At 39.8% G+C, this 20,514-nt stretch overlaps 1 protein-coding gene across 4 annotated transcripts in view; it reads right to left on the reverse strand.

The window, feature by feature from the left end:
- LOC109032594 (octopamine receptor beta-2R) overlaps nucleotides 1–20,514 on the reverse strand; it is a 291,710-nt gene that overhangs the window by 35,713 nt on the left and 235,483 nt on the right. For 2 of the 4 annotated variants that reach the window (XM_019044811.2, XM_019044809.2), the window contains exon 2: nucleotides 2,737–2,771. The exons of the other annotated variants lie outside the window; for them this stretch is intronic. The gene's annotated coding sequence lies outside the window, so the exon portion shown is untranslated. The remainder of the gene's footprint in view (nucleotides 1–2,736; nucleotides 2,772–20,514) is intronic. 4 annotated transcript variants of the gene reach the window in all.

Raw genomic sequence — 20,514 nt, forward strand, 5'->3', positions numbered from 1 at the left:
CTCCAGTTGCCTATGTCACGACCGGAGCTTTTATCGCATTTCAAAGTCCGGAGCAGATGCCTACTCATGTCATGATTTAATCTGACAATGAGTCCAAAATATTCTCTCGATTCTCCAATTTCTGGTCTTTCAAGAGCGGCTTGGCCATGGCATGGAATTATATTTTTCTGGTTTGAACTTACGTATCGGCAAAAAACGATACCTGTTAAAACGTCAAGATGTACTTTCCGCAAAAGAGAGATATCGTTCCTCCGAGAAACACGACAGTGTATCACTAGACAAGGTACACATTTCAGCATTCTGATAATTATATATTCCCTTTCCCAACATTTCAAGTAAAAGACTATTCGCGGAACAACGGTTATTGACGTATACTTGTACGTTTAACAATATTTACGTAAAAAGGTAAGCGCTGTTAATAAATCCGAGAAAGTGAGATGTTCTTCACATCTTGGGATTTCACTCGAGTGAGTTGGATCGCGTTTAGCAAAAAGGAACCAGCGCGATTAGTGTTTTGAAAATCGTGCAACCTCTCCTTCCGTTTTAAAAATACTTAATATATGTACATTACACAAATTCACACAATTCTATTCCTTTGAAATTGACAATTTTTTGGTGGGAAGCCAAAGCTTTTTGCTATTCTGGGTGATTTTTCAGATAATCATGAAGAAGCAAAATTATTACAACACTGCAATCGTGCTGGTTCCTTTTTGCTAAGTGCGATCCAGTTGATGTGTGCGTAAAGTTGGGGTCAAAGCTTGGATACAACTATTCGACCTTTAATGTTGTCTGTGTTGCATGTGAAAAAATTGAAGGCGTTTTGACTTTATTCGCCCTGAGTTATACCAGCATAGTTGTGTTGATAACGAGTCTATGCCTCGTAATGCCTCATTAAACAACGCTAAGGGTTATTTCGGTTACCAATTGGTACAATTAAGGCACAAAACTTGACAACAGCCGCCAACAACGATCTTATCTCCCTACCCTCCCCGGCTTTCCGGAGTACCTGTGATATACTGCGAGCAACTCCCAACACACGCATACATGAGTGTGTAGCACTGTAGTTATTTTGTAAATTAAGGGCGCGAAGTACAGATACCTGTGCTTGATCGCACCACCAGCACCGCTACCCTTGATTAGCGTCACAGACTGTGTCATTAGCTCCCACTAGGGTACATCTATCTTCGTTCCGATCACCCCCTCTCATTCCCTCTCACGGAAACAAAACTCGCGTATATTCATTACCAATCCTCAAGAAACGCTAATTTTGAGGAATTTATAAAACAGCACTGATTATGTGGGGGAGGGATAGAAGATCGTCGAATTCCGGCCAAAGTATTACAAGCTCCATGCGACGATTAATAGTTTCCGCCACCATTTTATTTTATTACAGAAAATTGTTGGTTGAATCTGTTTGAAAATTTCACTGAATTTCATCGGCAGCACAAAGAAAATTCAGCGCAATTTTTGGACAACTTCGTTCAACCATTTCTGTGTACAAAAGTAAAATGGCGGCGGAAATTTTCATAAACGTCGCATGGCGCTTGCGATAATTTGGTCGGAAGGTGATGAGATGGAGATTTATACGTCGCAGCAATTAGCCAAATCAGGCATTTTATCAAATCCCTCGGCAAATAGTAAAATATTATTAATTATATTAAAATCCTGTTTCATTTGCCGAGTGAAACAAAAAATTCAATGTTCATGTAAAAAAAAATCTCTGTAAAAATTTTTATCATAGAATTGTATTTTTAACGATTCTCAACTCATGAACGAAAAATGTATGTTAAAATTTACAGCATGCCATGAAACACAGATTTTAAAAAAGTTAACATTTAAATATAGCAAACATGAAGTCTTTATATTGGAGGAGTAAGACCAGGCCCGCCACATCCCATCTCGGGCCCTGGTACCGGTTTTAAGGTCCGGGCCCCAAGCACGGAGGGGGGGGGGGTCCGAGGGGCATCCCCCGAGAAATTTTAGAATTTATACGACTAATTGGACGCATTTTGAAGCTTCCATAAAAAACGGTAACACGGCCCGCCGTTATGGCGGGCCTGCCTTCATGCACGTTGAGCTTATCGATTTCCTTTGACATTTTTTGCAGTGGTGAATGCATAACTGAAGTGCGCTTCAGCTAGAATTGTATATAGCAAATGGGTAATTTTTATAGGAGGATTATAATTAAACTAGTGGTTAGAAATGAAAACAAAATAATATGAACTATGCAAAACGATAATCCGGGTATCGGAACTTGGCTGATTTGAAAACGCCTTCAAATGCGGCGTGATACCTCACGCATTCCGGAGAGTTCAAATAGTTGCATCATTGCGCCGTAAGAATGTGACGGAAGATTTAAATGGAAATAGCTTCCATGCACGCTGGGTGTGTCGATTTCCTCTGACATTTTTGCAGTAGTGAATGCATAGCTGAAGTTCGCTCCAGCTAGAATTGTATTTACAAATGGGTGGTTTTTCTACGAGGATTAAAAATAAACGAGTGGTACGGAATATAACAAAAGAATATGAACTATGCAAAACGATAATCCGGGTATTGGAACTTGGCTGTTTTGAAAACGCCTTCAAATGCGGCGTGATACCTCACGCATTCCGGAGATTTCAAATAGTTGTATCATTGTGCCGTATGAATGTGACGGAAGATTTAAATGGAAATAGCCTTCGTAAGACACGACAAATTATAACGGCACACTATATTTTTTTAAATGTACGTACTTACCAAAATGTGTAGTGTTTTGGTCAAATGGGAAAAATCTGAAACGGAAAATTCACAAATCGAGATTAGGGCGTGGCGAATATCGTGGCGCACCAAGATTAAAAAAATAGACTCTTCAGAGAAAGAGGTATTATTAAGTCCAATAGGGATTTCAATCTTGAAAAGAAATTAACCGATGGAAAAGATTCTTCCTCAAAAACATATTTTCTTCGTAAATTATAAATTTACGATTTTTTATGCTGAAATCTTTCCAACATGCATTCATGATGCATGTGTGCCACAGAAAAAAATCCAACTTTTGCTAGGCATTTTGTCGTTCTTGACTTTTAGAACTTAAGCCCTCAGCTGTATTTCCAAAACATAATTTTGATGGCCAAAGGACAAGACGACGTATCTCCGTTTGCGACTTTGCAAGACAAAGAAGACATTGGGATTATGCAGCAATCTTATTGGTTGCAAAGGATGGTTCCTATAGACAAAGGGAGAAAATGATGGACTAACTACAGAGTCTCTCATGGGTTGCTGTTAGTTAGCTCTATTACTTACTTCCTTTGTCCATTGCAACCGCTTGCTTCCACCAATGGGTTTCCTCCGCATCGATTTGCCTTTTTTCCCTATAGCTTTGTCTATATGAATTTCAGTAACCGGCTTGTCGATTTCCTTTGACATTTTTGCAGTGGTGAATGCATAGCTTAATTGTGCTCCAGCTAGAATTGTATATAGCAAATGGGTAATTTTTATAGGAGGATTATAATGAAACAAGTGGTTAGAAATGAAAACAAAAGAATATGAAGTATGCAAAACGATAATCCGGGTATCGGAACTTGGCTGATTTGAAAACGCCTTCAAATGCGACGTGATACCTCATGCATTCCGGCGAGTTCAAATAGTTGTATCATTGCGCCTTAGAAATGCGACGGAAGATTACAATTGAAATAGCCTTCATGGTCTGATTTAGTGTCTTTTGTAAACGTATCCCAGCCTCGAAGAGTAGACGTGAGTTCGCATCTGTGTGGATTCACGCGGAATCAAGAAAGAAAGAAAACATGACTATTCGATTTTCAAGAGATGCTCAAGGTAGGAAAAAGGCGGCAAACCAGGGAATTGACACTAAACTCGAGAAATAGAATTAGTGTCGAGAAAGAGACGGAGTTGTAGATGTGCAGACGGGACGCGGTTCGTGGCTGTCGAAACCAAAATCAGAGGCTTCGCACATAACCTGTCATACGCTGTAAGAGACTTCTTACTGCTCGTACGTCTCTTCGTTTACAATGTCCTGCTAAGGAACACCGCCGTATGAGCATATCAACGTTGTCTAATTTCTTCTGATGAAGTAAGACCTTTCTGGAAACCTCTGAATTTTCTCAAATCAATTTTTCACTGCAGAATCGAGAATTTTCACGTGTCTACAATTCAATAGGTTGGACTGGTAAGTGAACATTTTTCAGTGAACTGAGGACTGAAATATTATCAGTTTCTAAAATGAACGATTATTTGAGGATTGATTATAACTTACTGTAATATACTTAAAATACTCTAAAAAACCTCGTGAATTGGACCCGAAGTTCCCGCCATATGAATCTCTGAAGTTTTCGGACACACTTCTGAAGTACTGTGGTTAACTCCACAGTAGTTTCAACCAAAATCCTGAAGTACTTCAGATGTGCAACCCAAATGTTGGCAGTTGGATCTCAAGTTTTCAACTGGACCTAAGCCTTGGGTCAGGAAGTTTTTTCTCTTCGTTTCATGACGTCACAAGGTGGTAAATTTTCTCTTTCTAAAGTTAGTTTTTTTCTCATTCTCAGATAAAAAAAAGTGTTAAAAACATCTGTCAGCTCATCACTAACTATATACTTGTAAAACTCTTATAAAGCGATACATCTGTTTGGTGCGAAGTCTCCTCTATAGGAATGTGCAATTTTATATTAAGTCTCTGAAAATTTAAAAAATCAACATGCATTTTTTAACTCTTCTCAAAAACATACATTTTATGGAGGAATTTGAAAACATCAGAACTCTCATACGGGTTCTGTCTTTGCACGGCAGAAAAAGAAGGGTGAAAAAGACAGAATGTACTGTAAAGAGGTTGGAGGTTAGGGGAAGGGTAAACTTCTTGCGCGAACATAAAGGGTTTTGATTTGACGTCGTTATATCGGAAAAGAATCTGTAGTTGCTGTTGTCGGGGAGCCCTGTGGTTCGAAATCATTGACATTGATGTCATTTACTGCTACGTGACTCTTATACGCAAGGCTACCTTATTTTCTTTATCGAACCGGTACTCGAGGGAGTTGCTCACGGATTTTCTTTTAAAAGCAAAGATGCAAGGACTATTTGAGGATTTCTTTTCTTCTCAACAATTTGCCAATGGAAAAAACTGCAGGTTTATTCAAATAAAATGCTTGCTTGTAAGCATAATGGGCAGATCATATCTATAATAATTCATGAGATAGAGCTGGTATGGATTATCGTCTTCAGCCCACGGGCCGATAAAATCTTTATTTCACTTATACGCTTACGGTAAATACCTTTATCGACATTGAGTTTAAAGGTATTTTCCGTCCTGGGATAATTGATGACCATCTTAAAGAGCATTAAATTAATCAAATAATCATTGATTGATGTGATACGATATAGATTGAGCATTTGCTACAGTCTAGGATTTGCTCATGGTGATTCTCAGCGCCTGGATGCAACTATACATGCTCGAGGGATATCCGCATTGCATATGACAAAAATTGAAGGCGCTTCTGATTATTCTCGCACAACCATTCATAGAGGTATACACGGGTCTGGTGTGTTGTCATTTTGTCACTGTAATGGTTACATCTACATTGCAGCGTTTTAAAACCTCATCTCTTATTTTAATTTTTTGGAAGGAAACCAATTTATTTCTCCTAGAATTTTGCGGATATGATCAACGAATGGACAAGAAAATTTCATAAAATTTTGAATGGGGATGCTGGTTGATTTCCTCACAGCAAATTGAAATCGAAACACGCCTTAGCGCCACAAGAGTGACAAAATATGGTCCAAGAAGTGGTGCTTTGAGAGATCAAAGCGTCCGATGGGGGTTGGATCACGTAGCAGCCAGGCGGTCTGCTCTTCGTATTTTATATTGGGCTGCGCTGCGGCCAGCGGGCCGATTATTGAAATGATAGACAAAGAAGACAAAAGGGATTTGGAGGGATCCTATTGGTTGAGGCGTGTGGTTGCAATGGACAAAGGAGATAAGTACTACACTGACTAACGGCAACCGACAAGATATATTTAGTTAGCCCGTCTTTTCGCCCCATAGTCTACAACCATCAGCCAATTCAATCGAAAGGATCGCTCATTACTTTCCACGTCTTCTTTGTCTATCGCTTTGCCTATCAATTTCAACAATCACAGCCCTCAGATGCATGTTGATTTTTCTTGTAAAAACTGGAAGCGTGTTAAAAATTTGTTTCATTCGAAACCTTACCCCATAGTCTATAACAATCACCCATTTCAACCGATAGGAACGCTCCATATTTCCTATGTCTTCTTTGTCTATCACTTTGTCTATCAGTTTCATTAATCAGCCCGCAGGGAACACAGGCCTCAAGCGGTTATTACTCGTGCAACATTGGTAATGCGAGCAAGCCGAGGAATGAAACAGCATGTCTTCTTTGTCTGCAGCTTTGTCTATCAATTCCAATAATCAGCCCTCTAGCGCTTAAAACCGTGCAACATTGGTAATGAGAGCAAACCGAGGAACGAAACAGGAGATACCGACATCGGAAGTGCCGGCAATAGAATTTTCACCGACCTCTTAAAGACAGTAAAAAACCGCCTGCGTTAGTGTCGTAAGGAAGAAGTGATGTCGGCGGGAGAGGGGAGGGGGGGGGGCTCCTTTCAATTTGGTGGTGCGAAAACTATTTAGACGGTCGAGGCGAGATGGTGAGAATTCCGGCGACGAAACGAGGCGAGATGCGCGGCGGGGAAACGGGACGTGAGGCGCCGCTAACCTGATTTTCCCGGGGCAAACATCAAAAAAATTGACGCGCTCCGGGGAGGGAAAAATGAGCGGAGCGGGGGGGGGGGAAGGAAAATAGCGAGGTGGGAAATTAAAGCTCGCATTCCAGATTCTCCTCAGCTTCGCATTTTTTTTTTCACTTTTTCGTTTCCATTTTAAGTCCTCGGCGACTCTTGTTCAACCCTTCGACGGAGATGTTCTGTGGCGTCTCGGACGTGATCAATTGAGAGCCATTGACGCCGGATTACAAAAGAATGGACCCCTCGTTAGAGGTTAGAGGTTACCTTGCCACCAATTGAAGTTCCTTGTGATTCCCGTGAGGTGGCTACAGGAGCATTGTACAGGGTAATCCAAAATTAAACCACCACACTGCAGGAGCGTTTTCTATGGGTCGAAGACATTTTCTCCCTGTAAAGTTTTTCGAAAATTTCCCGCTGAGGAGCTGCAGTCTCCCAATTTTTCGGAAAATTAATGGTTTTTTAAGAATTGTGGCAACGATTATGGACAAATAAAAATGACAAGCCCGCATCATTGACGACCTCACAAATATCGATATCTTCAGTCAAAGGGATGAGGATTTGAGCGTCATGTATTTTTCGGGGCCCCAGCTCTGAACCCCCCCCCCCAAAAAAAAAATCCCCCCTTCTACTTAAGATATCGGTATAACTGAGACCATGGATGAATTAAGCACTGAAAATTACGGGGTTCACTATTTCTCAGGAGTTTCTGTCCTTAACCGTTGCTATATAAGTACGATCGAAATGTCTCCCCGAAGGACCAAAAAAATCGAAACATTTTTCGGGTGTCGTTCTGGATACAAATGTTCTCACATTGCCAAAAATGTCTTCACCGATCACGGGATCCGCATGATCGGGCAGATTTTGTACCCCAGCTGCCGGATTTTTGACATTTTGATAGACAAAGAATACATAGGGAACAAGGAGCGATCCTATTGGTTGAAACCGTTGGTTTTTATAGACTAAGGAAGAAAATTATGGACCAAATATAAGGTCTATTATGGGTTGCCGTTGGTTAGTCTATCACCTCCTTTGTCTATCGCAACCTTTGTAAATGCTTCCACCAATAAGATTGCTCTATTTTCCCATTTGTCTTCTTTGTCTATAGCCTTATCTCTCAATTTCAATAATCAGCCCTAAGGTCAATTTTGTCTATTTTTTTCAATAACCAGCTTGCAGGATTTCTGGAGGAAAACGTGTTCATTCTTCGGACGCGCCTAAGCTATTCGTATAGAATCCAAGAGTTCCATCCCTAATAATCCTGTCGCCACTCACCGCACTACAGCCGGGCGAGGGAGAGAACCCTAACCTAATTTTTCCGTGCTATCGTCCCCTCTAGTTGTTGGCTCGTCCCTTGAGTCATATCTATAACGCTCATTCTCTAATTGTTGCGACGTTCCGTTTACCAGCGAGCCGGGATGGGACTCACCCCGCCTCAATGGTCGCACAGTGGATCGAGTCATTCAGAGAGGTTGAAATTTTTGACTAAAACTGTAAATTTTGGTGTTTATTTTGCCACATTTTACATTTCAAGGGGTGCTAAGGGAGGAAAATTTCACGAGGGAACCAATGGAACCACATTTAGAACTTCAAAGTCTTGTATAAACGGAGTTATACGCGTTTAAAGTCTCCAAATTTTGTCCGACCTCTCCTATTGACGCGATCAACTGTGCGTCGGCGGAAGAAGCCCGAAAGCAAAAGCAGCGTGCTTTATTCTTCATTTATTCTCCTCCGCTGTGGATTTTTCATGCGCGGATCCTAACCTCTACTTGTTGCGCCTTTTTAATGTTGAATCAAGTGCCAAGCCACCGAGAGTGCTGCCTTTAGATGCATCGGACCATTAAACATCGCGCGATGTTCCGAGTATTCTGTAAGATGACCATTGAATTGTAGTTTTGAACTTGGTTCGCAAAATACGAAAGATGCGCAATTTTCCTCTTGAATCAGATAATCAAGGAACAGAGGTGTAACATATTTTCGGTGTTCCCATTGCAGTCAAATTTTCAACTCCATTTGCCCCAACTGCTGGTTAACGTTGACTAGTTTTACAGGAAAAGAAAAGCTCTCGTATGCTTATAAAATGTGAAAATTGTCAAATATGCTAAGGTGCAGTATTTTATTGTGCCGTATGAGCCTTCGGACCTTGCCTAATTTCTTTTACGAAAACTCAAATTTTCTGGAAAACTCATTTTTATATAACACACCACTTACCTGGCCCAAAAAAGTTCGGTGTTCAATATGAGCCATGACAGTAGCCTTTATGAAATTTGTTATCTTTGAGATGATTTTTTCCCGTAGCGTATTAATAATTTTGGTCCGCTTTTTTAATTCAACCTTCTTTAATTCAGGCTGCTTTGTCCTCGTCCCGTTTCTCACACTGAAAAAACAATTCGTTCGTATGGACCAAAGTACATTGTTCCTTATCATCCCAACAAATTCAGTTTGTCAAACTGATTTTTTTGTTTGTCAAGCTGCACTTTTGGTTTTTCAAACCAAACTTCCGGTCTATGTAACCGACCTTGTGCGTTAAAGTGAACTGACGAACAAAGTTCGGTCACATATGTCAAACCGTTGGTTACATGAACCGAAAGTTCAGTTAGACAAACCGAATATTTGGGATGATAAGGAACACTAACCGTTCGGTTCACATGACCGATTTTGTTCTCAGTGCACTGACGGTTCTCTAAATAATTTGATTTTTTTTTTTTTTTTTTTTTTTTTTTTTTTTTTTTTATTTTTGCAAAAGAGAGAAGTACTGTGTTGAACAAGCACAGAGTAATGTTTTATCCATCCGCTGCTCTTTTAGAGGTCTGATTGAAATTAAATTGACAGCGGAGAATTCCTCGAGGTGAGAAATAACTGAACGGAACAGTGGTTAATAATCGGCGCTGCAGCAATGAATGATGATGTGAGCATATTCGGAGAGGCGGTTGGCGGGGGGAGCGGGCGAAGGGATTTGTTGCTATTTCATTGATGGATGTGAGCGGCTTTTCCTCGAATTCGAGAGAGTGATGGGTAGCGTTTTACGCGTCCATCATTGTATCATTCATGCACTGCACTGCTCTGCTCTGCGGGAGGAAGGAAGTGTCGGAGAATGTGTCTTTATCCTTGTTTTTTTCGAGCTACACTCATATAAACTTTGATGTGTGTTCAAACTAGCTCTTTTCGATTCAGCGCATACGACGCACAGTGGATTGAGCTAATAGAGGAGGTTGGACATGAAATTTTTGGCTACAATTTCGAATTTTTAAGTTTAGCTCGTCACGAATTCAATTTCAAGGAGTGGTTTTGAGAGGAGTTTCACGAAAAAACCAATGTAATCACTCTTAAACACTTTTCTTTCGCATTTTGGAATTGATTAGCTTTCAAAGTTTCTAGATTTTTTCCGATTTCTCCTATTTTCTCCGAGTCAACAGGAGAAATCGGAAAAAATCTAGAAACTTTGAAAGCTAATTAATTCAAAAATGTGAAACAAAGGAGTTTAAGAGTAGTTACAATGGTTTTTTCGTGAAATTCCCTCTCAAAACCACCCCTTGAAATCGAATTTGTGACGAGCTAAACTTAAAAATTCGAAATTATGGCCAAAAATTTCATGTCCGATCTTTTCTATTTACTCGGCCCACCGCGACGCGCCTTGCAGACTCCATTTCGGACCATACGTACTGTATTCATGGTTTATTCTCAAATCAGTTTCTTTTCCCCTTTTTTTAGAGGCTTACGTGGTTTACATTTTATTTAGCAGGTTTAAAGAGGCTAAAATACAGGCTGTCCCAGGGTTGAATGGGCTTCAACAATATCGATATTTCAAATCGTCAGGGGTATTAGCGGCCTTTTTTTCGAGTTTTTTACCTCGAAAGATGAAATACCCCCAAACTGAGGTTATTTTTGTGTATCATCACAGAAAGAAAATTAAGGGATTCTACAGAGCCCGAGGCACAGGGCCGGATTAAGGGGGTGGCCACATGGGCCGCGGCCCATGGCGGCAAATTTTGCAATTTTTTTTTTAAATGTAGGTATAAAAAAAAATTCGGATTCAGAGAAAAAATACAAACGAGAAAAGGCGACAAAATCTCTCATTTCCTGAGGTATAGTAATCAGTGGCGTGGCGTGATTTGCGATTTATCGATTGATCGGTCATTTAAACGTATGGAAAAGTATCGATAGACAGGGTGTTCGCAGCGAACACCTTAATAATCGATTATTTACCACAGCTTCAAATGGGGAAATATCGATAGATCGCAAAGCATGCCACGCCACTGATAGTAATTTCTAATTTTGTCGTCTTTCAGTGATAAAATATACAGCACCCTTAATTTGTTGAGCTAAGAGAGAAACCAAATATGCAATTTGGCATGGAGCGGCGCGGCGCAGAGAGCAATAATGACGAGGACTTGATATGAAAAGGAGAAGCCGTCAGCGCGGCGGTCGGCATGTAACACATATTAGCACCTACAAGACTGCATGAATACTTCACGCATTGCGTCAAACATAGTGCGGTCAGCGGCACTCAGCAGTTGACGTGAAACGCATAGCGCCTACAAGACTGCATGAATACTTCACGCATTACGTCAAGAACACTGCAGTCACCGCGAAACTCATAGCGCCTACTAGACTTCATTAATACTTCACGCATTGCTTCAAACACAGTGCGTTCGCGGCGGCGCGGTGGAAGTTAAAATTATTAAACCACATTTATGTTTGTTCTTGCATACTTTTTACGTGCATTTCTTACAAATGGAAGGCCCTGTTCACACAGAGATAGGTTTACGGAACTTAACTTTCGCGCAAAGTTCCGAAAACTTTTGTTAGTAGTGTTGACAGGGCTTTCGCAAAAAATGTGTCCAACACGAGTAAACGCGTGTTATGCACCCCTTCCCCTCCGGCACGTTCTCTTGATGGTTTTTATTGATGAATCAAAACGGATAAAAAGGGGGCGGCAAATTACAGGCGACCCATGGGCGGCAAGTAGGTAAATCCGGCCCTGACGAGGCATAACACATAAAATCTTTAAAACCTTTTTTACGCTTAAAAACTTAAGTTTTAAAAACTCTTCCCCAAATTAAGCTTTAACTACAATTTTCAAACCGTCATAACTCCGGTTTGGTCTATTATTTTTAAATCCTCTCCACCCCGCCCATTCACTAAGTTTCGTATAGTATGACTCTACCCCTTTGTATTCATGACTAAATTTGAATTTTTGTGGACTAAAGACCCCGTGGGAGATCACATATGTATGCATTCATGAGATAGGCCCAAAGTGAGAGAAGCACAGCCTTTGATGGGACTTCGTCGTGGTTTTTTAAGACCTACTCCAACAACTTAATGCCATTGTATCTTATGTTTTCAAAACCCCTCCTCTCTCCTAGCCGCGCTGAATCGGGTGTGCTCTAGAGCTTTGACAGGCAGTACTTGAGCGCGCGAGTGGTGGTATGGCGGTCTTCGATTTTTTTCTAACTCATGTCGTCGTGTACCTCGCGGAGGAACTTAACTCCAAGTCAATGTTGCCAAATTTCCCCTCGCAAAGTAAATATTAACCAGGAGAATCTAGGACATTTTTTACTGAAAATTTCAACGATTTTTTTTCAGATTTTATGCAAAAATCAGAAAAAATGTGGCTAAGAATTGCACAGGTGCTTTTTTGTAAAATAAATTAATTGTTTGAGCCAATTTGGCAACGTTGGAATGGAGTTAAGTTCCTTCGTCGGAGAGACGACGACGTGTCGTGATATGTCAGCGTCTCAAAGGCCTCCTCCTCTTTCCCTTCGTCCACCGCCGTTTTTACCAACGCAAGGAGACTGAAGAGCAACCCTTTACAGTTTCTTTGAAAAGTATCTCATTGACGCCGGCAGCAAAATCGCTCAAGACTCGAGCTTTTTCCGAAGAAAAAGCTCGTCGTCTTTTGCGCTCCTCACCGCCAAAAGTACCATCATTTCGAGCCGGGGACTTCTCCCTACCCCCCTCCTCCTCCTCCCAGCCAATATGCAGCACTTTTCTCGGTGGTTGTTTTGCGCGTTTTAAGGGCCGCTTTCCGACTCGATAGAACAGCTCGATCATAATTCAGAATTTTCAGGATTGCATTGAAAAAAAATTCTCGGCGTTTTTACCACGGTCCGTTGGTACCTTTACCATCTCACTTTTTTTACCAATTATTGGTAATTTTACCAAGACAGACTGGTAAGCTTACCTAAAAACCGGTATTTTTACTGTTTTTTCGGGTAAGAATGGTAATCACTTTCCGGTAACTTTACCGTTTTATCTCGGTAATTCTACCACAGTCGATAAAAAATATTGGCGTTTTTACCAAGGTCCAGTAAAATTACCAATTCCATAAATGGTAATTTTACCAAGAAAAAACTGGGATCAAATAAAACCCTGAATTATTAGTAATTTTACCCTTTTCTCGGTAAATACACCGAGATTTGTTTTCAGTGTGAAAGCTCAAAAATAATGCATACAAGAGGCCAATATCTTTAAATAGTCGAAAAACTAGGGAGACATTTATTCAAAAAAGTTAATCACTGTGACAAAAAGTTAAAATTGAAGGAATCGGAGAGCTTGAAAAAATGACGACGAGGGCGAAAATAGAATGTAGATTTATGATTCAAAAAAGCTAGTTTTGAAGTGATTGTATTGTGAATCTAATTGTGCTGCAATAAGCTTCAGTCGGATATGAGGGAGACTATGCATAGTGCAATACTATATCGGCTCCTGTTCCATAGAGTTTCGTGAAGCTTAGAGAACATGGTATTTTTTGACGTAAAAGTTGAATTTTTAGTCAAATTTTCAAAATTAAAAAATCCAAGACTGCCGAGCTGGTCTAAAATTCTAGCTCGACGCCTTCGAAATCATCCAACTTTGCAATCGAGATATCTATTATTTTTCTTATCTCGTTTCAAAATTAAAGTACTCTCAGCTAATTTGGACCTCAATATCCATGCACTCCTCAACTTTTTGTGTTGAAACCGCTTGTTTCCTTATTTATGTATTTATTTTTCTATTCCTTTGCTTTTGTATTTTCTCATTCGATCATTTGGAATATGCAATCCAAAAAAACTGATTTAAATTTAACTTCAAAAGGGTAAAATTTGCATCACAAATATGAAAAAATGCAATAATGTATTACCTTCGGAAAATACACTAAAAAACGCAAAGCTAATCAACATTTAACACTCGTTGATGCAGATCTTAATAATGCGAACAGTTTCCATAAAGGTTTTTCCAACTAAATGCGAAATTGCATACTTTATTTATGTTGAAAAAGAGGGAATTCTGCATGGTAATTGGACCGCGTTTAGGAGAAAAGAACCAAGCCACATCAGTTATCGCCAAATTTAACCAGGCAATTTAATTTCTTACAGGAGAACGTTTGCTCGAATTCCTTTGAAAATTTTAGGGAATTTACTTTGAACGAAGCAGAAAATTCACTGAAATTAGCAAACAAATCTGCACAGCCATTTACATGTAAAAATTTATATTGCCCAATTAAAATTGGCAATAGCTGATGTGGTTTGGTTCCTTTCTGATTAGCACGGTCCAATTTAAGATACAGACACCTCTGGGTGTGAGCGGTGAAGTATCGCGCGAAACTGAAGGCGTTTTTGATTGGTGACAACTTTTTGAAATACTAACATCTCACAGCATTGTGCGCAACGTGAAAAGATCCAACAAACCCGTACCCCGTACCCTATCGTCATTTTTTGAAGATGAGTCTGAATCCACCAAGGCACATGCATTATGTATCCCGGCGGTAAATATAACTACTGTGTTTTTTCACACAAATTGAACCGCTCTCAATTACATCGAAGGTGTTAGAAGTACACGACTCTTAGAAAAGTTTTTGACACAGACCAAATTTGAAGTTACTGATGGTTTTAAAACGTTTCATTATTTATCATTTCTCTCAAGACCACAAACCATCATTTCACATAATTTAAACATACTAACTTTGAGCTCCAGCGTTGAAAAAACGTCCATTCGAAACGAGACATAAACGAGGAGGAATGCGGATCAGCGACATAACGTTGAGGCTGGTCAGGTGCGGAGAGGCGTTTGGGATGCGGCAGCGACGGTCGGCAAAATCGATGCCAAGAAATGCGGGATGACACGGAAGAGGAGGGGGTGGGAGAGGGCTGGGGGTTGGAGATATGAACCAAGGGAGAGGGGGTAACGTTCCCCGTAGGATCGCTACATTCGCCCCGCTGACTGCTTACGGTTTAGATTGTAAGCGCTGAATCGGCTCTCGGATATCTCCTCGCTCATGACCTATCGCGGAGGGAGAAACTTAAAGAATAAACTGGACGTTCCATTCAAGTATTTTAAAGCTTTTTTCGCTTGGAGGAAAAAAAAGAACACCCCGTCGTCCTGGTAGAACTGTCCGATTTTCTCGGGCAGCACTTATCATCGAAAACCCTCAGGAATCTTATACATTTTTTTAACAAACATTGTAAAATTACCGGTTTTTTTTTAGGGGGAAAAAAGCGCTGAGGGGTATTGATGAGGGCCACTTTCGGGCCCACCCTATAGCTGCATTTCCTCAACTCTACGATTTTCTGTTCATATATTGAAGGTCTATATTTTACGGAATGCATCATGATCTGGCGATACGCGGTCTATTTCCGGGACTGATGTTGACCTAAATATGAAGCAGGGGGCCGATTTTTAAAAACTTGTTACAATAAAAACAAATGCAAGTTTCTAACTTTTCAAACTTCACGTGGATAAAAAGAGGTTGTTGTCCTTTTCATAATGTGATGCGTGAATTTGCAATACAGCAATCGCAAATACACCCTTTTTTCATTTAAGTCATCGATATTTTACATCAAAATTACCTTCAGAATCTTAATATCTAATTTGAAAAATAGAATGAAATTGTGAATCAACCACTGTACTAATTGCGAGGGGCGTTGGTTCATTTGAAAGGTGTTGTTCTCAATGCTTCGGGAAAACTATAAATTATTTTCTGGGGTTCGTCCCCGATTTTTAAATCTCTAAAAACTCATAAATTGGATGAGGGGAAGTGGGGGTTTTTTGTTTTTTGTTTTTCGGAAAAGTTTTGTTGCTACGCATCTTACTTTACTGTTTGCTGTCTTTTTATCAGCTGTTTTCATTCAACAATCATCATTAAGTGAGGTTACTTCCAACACTCAACTGCCATCAACTTACATTTTTCTTTTCCCGCGTTTTTTTTTTTTTTTTTTTACGGTTTTTCATGATTGGTTCCATCTTTTTCCTATTGCCAATTTTTCCTCATTAAGTCAATAACCTCCAAGTTTTTTTTCTCATTTCCGATCAGAACTTTTCACGCTGTTTCTTTTCAATGTGTATAAATATGTTTATTATTAATTTCCATTTTCATTTCATCCTTTTTCTTCTGATTTATTTTTTTTAATTTAAAAATTGAACTTTTCAGTTATGATTTTGTTAAAATAATAATAATTTTTACTAATTTTAATTTAAAATTTAACAGTTGTTATGAGTGAAATTGTCAATGACCGAGGCGGTCGTCCTCCAAAACGTGGTCGCGTTTTCCAGAATTCTTCGCATGTTCGTTTAGTGAAGCAAGAACTTAACTCTGTTATTAGTATAGAAAATCAAAGTTTCATTTCTTCATTTCGGAAGTATAAAATTGATGATCAGAACTTTGATGAAAATTTTGTTACCAAATTTTCAGTCGGTTCAATGAATATAATTTGTCATCATTGTGATGCTCGCCATTTTCAGAATGAAATGTCCAATGGTCATTTTAATAACTGCTGCCAAAATGGCTTAATTTCTTTACCGAGTATTCGGACAAATACCGATTTGAAATCATTATTTTTATATTCTCCAAATTTCATAAAGCATATCAGATATTATAATAGTGCTGTTGCTTTTGCCTCTTTCTCTGCAAATCGAATTGATATTCCGGGTGATGGACCTTATTGTTTAAAGTTCAAGGATTCATATATAGGTAAGTTTATTTAATATTTACCGTTACGTAACGTACTTTTTTCAGTTTCTCAGTCCGTCCCTCCCTCCTTCCCACCCCTTAACGCATGCAAAATGCAACATTAGTCCGATGATTGGCGAGAATCATTGCGCGTCACGCGCAAAATTCAGCCATAGGGCCGATGAAATCCACATTCAAGCAACATTCAGCTCCCACATTCAGCGTGTGATTGCGGCAAGGTAATTATTTGTCGAATTGATTCAACATTTGAGTTGACAAGTCGATTTTCTGAATATAGCATGTTCGATAAAAAAATTAACCTATGAATGAAGTATGATAATATAATGAATTTATTTTCAGGAAGGAAAGACATATCGCCTGAGTAAAATAATTATTAGAGAAAACAATTTCTTAGGAAAGAAACAAAACGAGATCTATTTGCATGAAAAATCAATAATTGAGGAACAAGATGATTTAAAAGAATTGAGCATAGAAGAAAAATACGTTGACCTTGAAACAGCATTGAAATAAAATAACGTGACACTAGGTAACTATAGAATTTACATACTAACAAATAGCACATTAATGTTGTAATTATAATGAAATAGAAACTTAAGTAAAAGTCTTCACAGATGAGTTAGATAAAAGAAAATAGATCAAAAAGACGGTTCACCCTAACTATCGCATTGTGTGACGATTTAGTCCAAGTATCTTTTTTTTGCAAATATTGTTGAATTGGTGTCAAAATTTCGATGGGAACAAATTGTGAATCTATTATTGGCTTTACACTTTTTTGAAGATTATAGTGAAAATTTAAAAAAAAAACCGGAGAAAAAAAATTAATACATGCGATAAAGAGATATAAACCTATGGAAATGTATTGATTCTTGAAGGGGCCAGGTGCTACGATAAGGATCGATTATTTAGCATAGATTTAAACGGAGGAAATTTGGTGTTGCCAAATTGTTGGATCCGCCTCTGTAACTCTCTGCTTTTCAGGGCTCATGTGAAAATAGAGATACGTCCTTACGCCAGAGAAACGACGATATATACTATTAATTAATTCGTTTTATATTTTAATTTTCCTTTCAGCCTATTGGATAGAAAGCTCTGTTTAATTAGAAAATATCAAAAAAGGTAGTACGCGGGGGGAGGGGAAGAGGTGCAGATTAATCCAAACATATTTGTAACATATATTTTTCTATTATGTGCTCGCCTTGCTTTGATGGGACGGCATCACCCCATCAATCTGCGGTCCACTCTGTTTGTAGCCCATGACGTAAATCAAAGGCAAATACGCCAGAATGCGAGTTACATGTGTCCGAGAGTTAGACTTCATGATTACTCTAATTGATCACCCGCCATGGAAGCAAGATTGCCATTTTCACCGGGAATTATCAGACTGTAATGAATGAAAAAAGCTAATTTCGCTAGAGAGATGACAATACTGCGCGTAAATACAGGGCGGCGCGGCGCCGGTCAGGCCGCCAACGAAAAGAGGGTACAGGACTTTCATCCCTGCCAGCCGCAAATTGACTCCATCCCCCCTTCCCCCGCCCTCTTCCATGGTCATTGTAGGTTTTGAATACTATACAGGTAACTGAACTGCCTATGGATATCTCCCCTGCTTCGTGCATGAAAATCAACACAGCGCTCAATAAAAATAACAATTAAAAAAAAAAAAAAAAAAAAAAAAAAAAAACAGAGATCAGTCCACGCAATTTAATGAATGGATTGAAAAAGGAGTGAGTAGGAAGGGTGTAATTGGATGATGAGCCAGTATACTGAGAATATTCCGTTTAGATCAAAGAAACCTTCATAAAAAATCCCTCGCAACCAGTGAAAGCAAATTTCAGCGACCGCGCATTTTCATTTTCAGTGGCGAATTTAGGGACATGGGCATTCAGGGCTTGGTCCCCGGCCCCTGTCCCTTCAGAAGACAGCGAAGAAAGGAAAGAAAGGATGGAAGGAGATGAGAGGGAAAACAACCGAAAGAGTAAAAGGAACATGCCTAAAACTTTACCACAATGGTTTTAACAGAGTCGTGTTTTAATGGGTAAAACTTACAGAAATACTTGTAAAAAATACAATCCTTTACAGAGAAAGCTCCTCTTTTCATTTTAATAATTAACGAAGTAACATCAGACGCGCACGTACCTCGTAGTTCGAAGTATACGAAGAAAGTTCGAGGTATTAATTCACCGAAGGTCATAACGAGGCTTGAACATTTTACCGAGCAACTAAACTAGCACCGCTGCGCTCGGGTTGCATATCCGATCAATTGAAGGAAATTTATACGGCCAGACGCTGCACTCGTACAGATAACCCGCGGTTGCTCTTACAAATGAATAATGGAGATATAACGACTATTTCAATCAAACTTTCGTGAAATTCCTCTTTGTAAAATGCAATTCTAAATCAAAATTAGCAGTTTACAAGGAAATTTAGTATTTGTGAGGGCTTGGTGAAGAGCACTGCACGTCACGATAGGAACTTGCACCTCGCTTATTTTCTTTGCATTCATCATCCTGACCTGTAGATTTTAGTTCTCGCTTCTCTCATTTTCCTTCCTCAGCTATTAAGTGTTGTTCTCCTGGTTCTTTTCTTTTCTTTTCTTCGTCAGAACTCAATACCCACCGATACTTGGATATTTTTTTTTTATTTGATGAAATGCAAAGTATCCAAAACCTGTGAATTCATTCTTTTAAATTTGACGTCACTTACGATTTAATCTAGCGGATCGTAATGAGTATTTTAAAAAAAAATCTTCTCTTTGTCTAGAAAACTTATCAATCAATATTTTTCTTCCGATTTTTCAGATAATTTTGTTCGCAATTTCACCTAAACTTACTACCAATGGAGTAAAACAATGGAGATGTTGCATGTGTGAGGAATTTACGATTTGACTATTGATTCTTTTGTAAAAGTTCGCAAGAAACACGACGATGCCACTGGTTTTCTCTGAAATCAACTCCCAAGCTCAAAAAAAGCTCTCAAGTTGAGGCCAAAATGGAGGGGATATCCCACGCTATCTTGAGAGTACACCTCTACATCAAGATAAACTCTCCATGCAATAAAGGAAGCAAATACATTGACAGGGCTGCTGCCTTATTTGGGGACGCTTAAACTGAAATCACGGCAACCCTGTCAATGTATTTGCTCCCTATCTTTGCATGGAGAGTTTTTCTGAATGTAGAGGTGGACTCTCAGGATAGCGCGGGGTATCCCCTCCATTTTGGCCTTAAATTGAGAGCTTTTTTTGAGCTTGGGGGTTAAATTCAGAGAATACCAGTGGCCACATCGTGTTTCCGGCGAACTTTTACATCAGAATCAACAGTCAAATCACAAATTCCTCACACATGCAACATCTCCATTCCAAGTACACATACTCAAGACTTTCCTCTGAAATGAACACTTTATCGAAAGAATATAAATGGTAACTCTCGAATGTTTATACGGCGTTTCTCCTCAGAACGACAGTGTAGTCGGGGGGCGGGGGAGGGCGGTCATTCGATGCCCCATTCCACAGAGATCCCGCGAGGCGATGCCCATATCAGCTTTAATAAGAGACGCGGTCGGTGCGGGGGGGGGGGGGCTGACGTCGGGATGAAAAGCACGGCTCCGGGAGGGGACGAGAGGGGACGCTGAGGGGGGTGATGCTAATGATTTTGAGTCTGATGACAATGCGGCGGCCTGGTGACTCCCGCCGTCGGATGGGAGACAATGGGTAGCCGAATAGCGGTGCGTGCACAATGATATTAGCCGGGCACGCGAGTGTGTGAGAATGTGCGTTGCGTGATCTTCCGATCCGCCTGCACCGAGAGTCGCCGAGCGTCGCG

Source organism: Bemisia tabaci, chromosome 8, assembly GCF_918797505.1.
Source record: "Bemisia tabaci chromosome 8, PGI_BMITA_v3".
Taxonomy (NCBI): Eukaryota; Metazoa; Arthropoda; class Insecta; order Hemiptera; family Aleyrodidae; genus Bemisia; species Bemisia tabaci.